This window comes from Phalangium opilio, unplaced genomic scaffold (assembly GCF_054372755.1).
Source record: "Phalangium opilio isolate 3A_F unplaced genomic scaffold, DU_Popi_V2 ptg000093l_1, whole genome shotgun sequence".
NCBI lineage: Eukaryota > Metazoa > Arthropoda > Arachnida > Opiliones > Phalangiidae > Phalangium > Phalangium opilio.
Genome location: NW_028324198.1, coordinates 4,945,161 through 4,951,160, shown reverse-complemented (window position 1 = coordinate 4,951,160; position 6,000 = coordinate 4,945,161).

Below are 6,000 nucleotides of genomic sequence, written 5' to 3'. Positions count from 1 at the left end.
AAATATGACGTTTTGGGTTACAGTAAACAATCAGATTTCAGAAAACCTACGAAAAAAATGTGCCGTTTTTGGTTACAAAAAATGTGCCATTTTAGGCCAACATTTTTTAATAATGTGCCGTTTTGGGAAACCTCGCTTAATATGTGGTAAAAATTTCAAGATGATCCATCCAATAGTTAATTTTATAAAGCATAAAGTTGCTAAGGGTGGTTTTCATTTCCATAAAATTAATCACAGATTTTTGGCGAAAAACTAGAGAATCTCCATAGAAATAACATGGGAAATTTTCCAAACTTACCCATTTTGTAACTACCCTTACAAAAATAACTATACGTTTGATAGATTTGAAAATGGTCTTAAATGAAAGCCCCATTTTTAAAGTGGGCGCCAATTTTTGTTTCATTAAGAAAAACAAAGTTTAAGTATTGTTTTTAATAGTTTTAAGTACCTGCTCTGAATTACGTGGTTTACCTTTAAACTGTGGAACTTATGATTTTTTGCTTGGGTTAAGTAATAAAGAAAGTCATTCTAGGACTTACGTCGTTTTACTGCGGATAATCAAATTGGTAGGGCAATTAGCTAGCTTAATTGTCATTATAACTTTTGCGCGTCCAACTAATTTAGTTGCGAAGTACAGATTAAATTTAATTAAACAAAATAAGCAATTAAAGATAATTACCAATTATAGGTAATTAAATTTTTATTAAACTATAACATCTGTTTGTGTACAAGTCCACGGAATCTGTTTAAGCGCAGACCTACAGAATATTTTTGTGCAAAGCGGTATAAATCCCTTTGTGCAGAGGCCTATGCAATATTTTTGTGCACAGGTCAGTGGAATGTTTTTGTTTCCAAGTCTATGGAATCTTTTCGTGCACAGGCCTATGGAATATTGTTTTACACAGGTCTGCGGAATGTTTTTCTGCAAATCTGCATGGAATCCTTTTGAGTATAGGAGTATGGAATCTTCTGTGCACAGGTCTATGGAATTTTTGGTTCATGGCTCTATGGTATATTTATGTGCACAAGTTTGAAGAATCTTTATGTGCACACAATCTTTATGTTTTGGGCAGTAAGCAAGAGGACCTGCCTGCAAAACTCCCCCTCTGGATTCTTTGGGCAGTAGGCAAGGGGGACCTGCCTGCAAAACTCCCCCTCTGGATTTTTTGGGCAGTAGGCAAGGGGACCTGCCTGCAAAACTCCCCCTCTGGATTTTTTGGGCAGTAGGCAAGGGGACCTGCCTGCAAAACTCCCCCTCTGGATTTTTTGGGCAGTAGGCAAGGGGACCTGCCTGCAAAACTCCCCCTCTGGATTTTTTGGGCAGTAGGCAAGGGGACCTGCCAGCAAAACTCCCCCTCTGGATTTTTTGGGCAGTAGGCAAGGGGACCTGCCAGCAAAACTCCCCCTCTGGATTTTTTAGGCAGTTGGCAAGAGGACCTGCCAGAAAAACTCCCCCTCTGGATTTTTTGGGCAGTAGGCAAGGGGACCTGCCTGCAAAACTCCCCCTCTGGATTTTCTGGGCAGTAGGCAAGGGAACCTGCCAGCAAAACTCCCCATGAGAAACGACGTGTGGCCAACTCCTAGTGGTGTTTCTCGGGTAACGCTAAGTGCCAAATTTTAAGCAAATTTTATATAATTTTCCAAATAAGTGACCGCCTCTCCAAAATATGTTGTTTATCATCCCAAATAGTGTTACGCCTTTTCCAAAATATTGTTGTTTATCTTCATTTATTTCCCAAATAATGTTACCCCTTTTCCAAAATATTGTGGTTTATCTTCATTTACTTCCCAAATAATATTTAACCTTTTCCAAAATATTGTGGTTTATCTTCATTTACTTCCCAAATAATGTTACACCTTTTCCAAAATATTGTTGTTTATCTTCATTTATTTCCCAAATAATGTTACGCCTTTTCCAAAATATTGTGGTTTATCTTCTTTACTTCCCAAATAATATTATACCTTTTCCAAAATATTGTGGTTTATCTTCATTTACTTCCCAAATAATGTTACACCTTTTCCAAAATATTGTTGTTTATCTTCATTTATTTCCCAAATAATGTTACACCTTTTCCAAAATATTATGGTTTATCTTCATTTAGTTCCGAAATAATCTACGCAATTTAGCAAAATATCGTTGTTTATTTTTAAAATTGGAGCTTGCTTCAAATATTTTTCTATTTTTTCTATTTCAGCGGGTGTTTAAAATTTCATAGCTATATTTCCGCAGTGTGTGCTCCTTGATTTCCGTCGCGAGTCCTTGTTATTATATTTACCCCCCGGGTAGTTTTTCAAGATCGAGGGCAGAATGCGTTTAGGCGCGTAGCGGTCTAAATAGCGGTAAGTACATGCAATTTTGAAATTTTCAAAAATTTTTTTGACCAACTTGCGTCAGTTTTAGAATTTTTTCAACGTGTTAGGGAATCGTTTGTAAGGCATGTTCAAGTTTGCCTTAACGCGGGTGGTGAACACTTTGAACAATTCTTGTAATAGTTATTTGTTACAGATTAAGAATTAAGAACTAATAAAAAATACATTTACATTGGGATCGTATCATGGCGTTTTCTCTGTGACACATCAAACACTAACGTAATGACCAAACTCAACCTTCAATCGCAACCATTTTACTGGGTGCTGAGAAATCTTAAAACACTATGACACTTGGTATTAGCTTTACATTACCGCCGTACGCGTACTTCTACCCATTTATACCCTTCTGCTATCTAAAGTTACAGTAGTGTTTCTCAAATTCATGGCTATTGAAATTGTCTATGACTTCGAAACAAGTTGGGTAATGGCAATAACCCTTACTCCACATTTTGGGATATTTTATCGTTTTCGGGGCAAATGTTTGGGCGGGGGGGCATATCTCCGAAACTAAATGTTGTAGACCCCATGTTCGTTGTTACGTTTCACTCAGTTGGTCCAATAAACACGCTCCTTAATTTGTGATGGACCTTTCAAAAACGCCCTGTATTTCTAGGTTAATACGTTTGTATTAGTAGTCCTCTTGACTCGGAGGGGTAATATTTTGGTTTTTCCAACTTGTTTCAAGGTAAAAATAAAAATAAACATGACCACAAAATTCGAAATTTACTTTTTTATTTAGGGCTTAAAAAATTTCTTCCTCGTTCACTTCTGATTCGACAGAATTATTTTTGTTGAGCTCACCATTATCTGCTTTCTCTTTTTCTACGTTTTCGTCATTAGCGGACTGCTCAAGAAATTTCTTTAAACCATCATCTTCATCCTGACTTATTTAAGCTTTTCCGAGAAGTTTAGATGTATCTGAATGACAATGTAAAAAGATTGAGAAACATTAATTCGATTTTTCAATACTTGAAACAGACGAAATGTTTAAAAATGGCTTGAATATTTTATGCTATCTCAAATAAAGCTATTCCACTCGTAAAAAAACGTTACTTATATTTACGACTTACAGTAATTCTGATGCATTTTGAGTCTGATATTTTGCAAACAAGCAAAATGTTACCCATAAGATCAGAAATCCATTTAATGGCCAAAAACTCAATATGGAGATTATTACGTACTTTTCAAAGAACTGCGGTAACTCCTTTTCGACAGCCCTGTCAATGTCCGACGACTCCACTGGTGGTGACGAAACCTTCCTAAAAGTTTATTTGTTTTAAAAAAACATTATCATGCAATTTATAAAAACTGAAATTAATTTATAACTACTCATAAGTAGTAGATCAAGGAGCACGAATAAGGAGAGTCGGAGTAATCAAATTCTCCGTCAGCCCCCTTTCAAAATCGGTACCAGTGCAGTGGCTCTCTAAATGAGTGCCGCACATTTCGGCGCAAGAGAGAGGGGGGGGGGGAAATCAGAGAAGAGTGTTTTGTTCGTGCTGACTGTGTAAATTAAGCCAGGGTTTACTAGACAGTGTAGTTAAAGTTTACAGTACATTGGACCAGTGCTCTATAGAAGGAAATGTAGCCAAAGAGGATATAACGAGGGGAAGATAAGCAAGTCATTTTGGAGTTCGCGCTTTTCTGTTTTATTCACTTCATATATTTTTTTTCTAATATCCGGTTTACGACATTTCAACCATTAAAAGGGCAGAGAAGGATTCGCGTGCACATCGGAAGCTTAGGGGTACACTTTCAAAGATTACTGAGACAAGCCTTCTACTCCCCTTTTTCATAACCTCTTTGGTGTAACCAGCTGGTTGACTTTTCTACTTTTATTTTCTTATATTCTTGTCGTTCAACACATTTAAAAAAACTCAACCGTTCTTTTCACCGTTTTTGGGGTGTGCTACGGGTTCTAGTGGTAGAAACGGGCAACCATGATAATTACAATTTGTTTAAAACCATTATCGCAAGCATTACTGTAAAAGTAATTATATCATAAGATTATAAGATCTTTTCGGTAGGATTTTACTTTACTTAACAAACTCAACCAACACTTGATTCTGACTAACTAGGCCACGAGGAGTTCGAAAAAAATAGTGAAAAAATTCTAAAACCGCCGCAAGTTGGTCAAAAAATTTTTGAAAATTTGAAAATTGCATGTACTTACCGCCATTAAGACCGCTACGCGCCTAAACGCATTCTGCCCTAGATCTTGAAAAACTACCCGGGGGGGGGGTTAATATAATAACAAGGACTCGCGACGGAAATCAGGGAGCACACACTGCGGAAATAGAGCTATGAAATTTTAAACACCCACTGAAACATATAGAATTCTCATACCAGCGAGCTCCAATTTTAAAAATAAACAACGATATTTTGCTAAATTGCGTAGATTATTTCGGAAGTAAATAAAGATAAACAATAATATTTTGGGAAAGGTGTAACATTATTTGGGAAGTAAATGAAGATAAACCACAATATTTTGGAAAAGGCGTAACATTATTTGGGAAATAAATGAAGATAAACCACAATATTTTGGAAAAGGCGTAACATTAATTGGGAAATAAATGAAGATAAACCACAATATTTTGGAAAAGGCGTAACATTATTAGGGAAATAAATGGAGATAAACCACAAAATTTTGGAAAAGGCGTAACATTATTAGGGAAATAAATGAAGATAAACCACAATATTTTGGAAAAGGCGTAACATTATTAGGGAAATAAATGAAGATAAACCACAAAATTTTGGAAAAGGCGTAACATTATTTGGGAAATAAATGAAGATAAACCACAATATTTTGGAAAAGGCGTAACATTATTTGGGAAATAAATGAAGATAAACCACAAAATTTTGGAAAAGGCGTAACATTATTTGGGAAATAAATGAAGATAAACCACAAAATTTTGGGAAAGGCGTAACATTATTTGGGAAATAAATGAAGATAAACAACAATATTTTGGAAAAGGCGTAACATTATTTGGGAAATAAATGAAGATAAACCACAATATTTTGGAAAAGGCGTAACATTATTTGGGAAATAAATGAAGATAAACCACAATATTTTGGAAAAGGCGTAACATTATTTGGGATGATAAACAACATATTTTGGAAAAGCGGTCACTTATTTGGAAAATTATATAAATTTTGCTTAAAATGTGGCACTTAGCGTTACCCGAGAAACACCACATGGAGGTGGCCACACGTCGTTTCACATGGGGAGTTTTGTTTAGGCAGGTCCCCTTGCCTACTGCCGTATATATTTACTGAAATTCCAGCAAATCTCTTAAAAAAGCTAGTACTCAAGAATGAAAGATACCAATCCAAAACAAAATAATTTAACTTAATTAAGGCGACTCAATTCGAGAGCCAAAATATCTAATGGCCCCATCTAAATATTCAATAAGCCCTTAATGAATATTGTAGGAATAAAATCTACAAAGATTTTCCCGTTTTTTCATGTAAATGAAAAGATCTGCAACATTACGTTCGTCCTGCCTTGAGCAATCTTTCCAACGAATGATTCGCCAAAAATTGTACTCTGATATACCATTCAATATGCAGAATGCTACAACTTGCATTCTTTTTAAATACGTACATTCGTCAAAATAAGCATACACAATA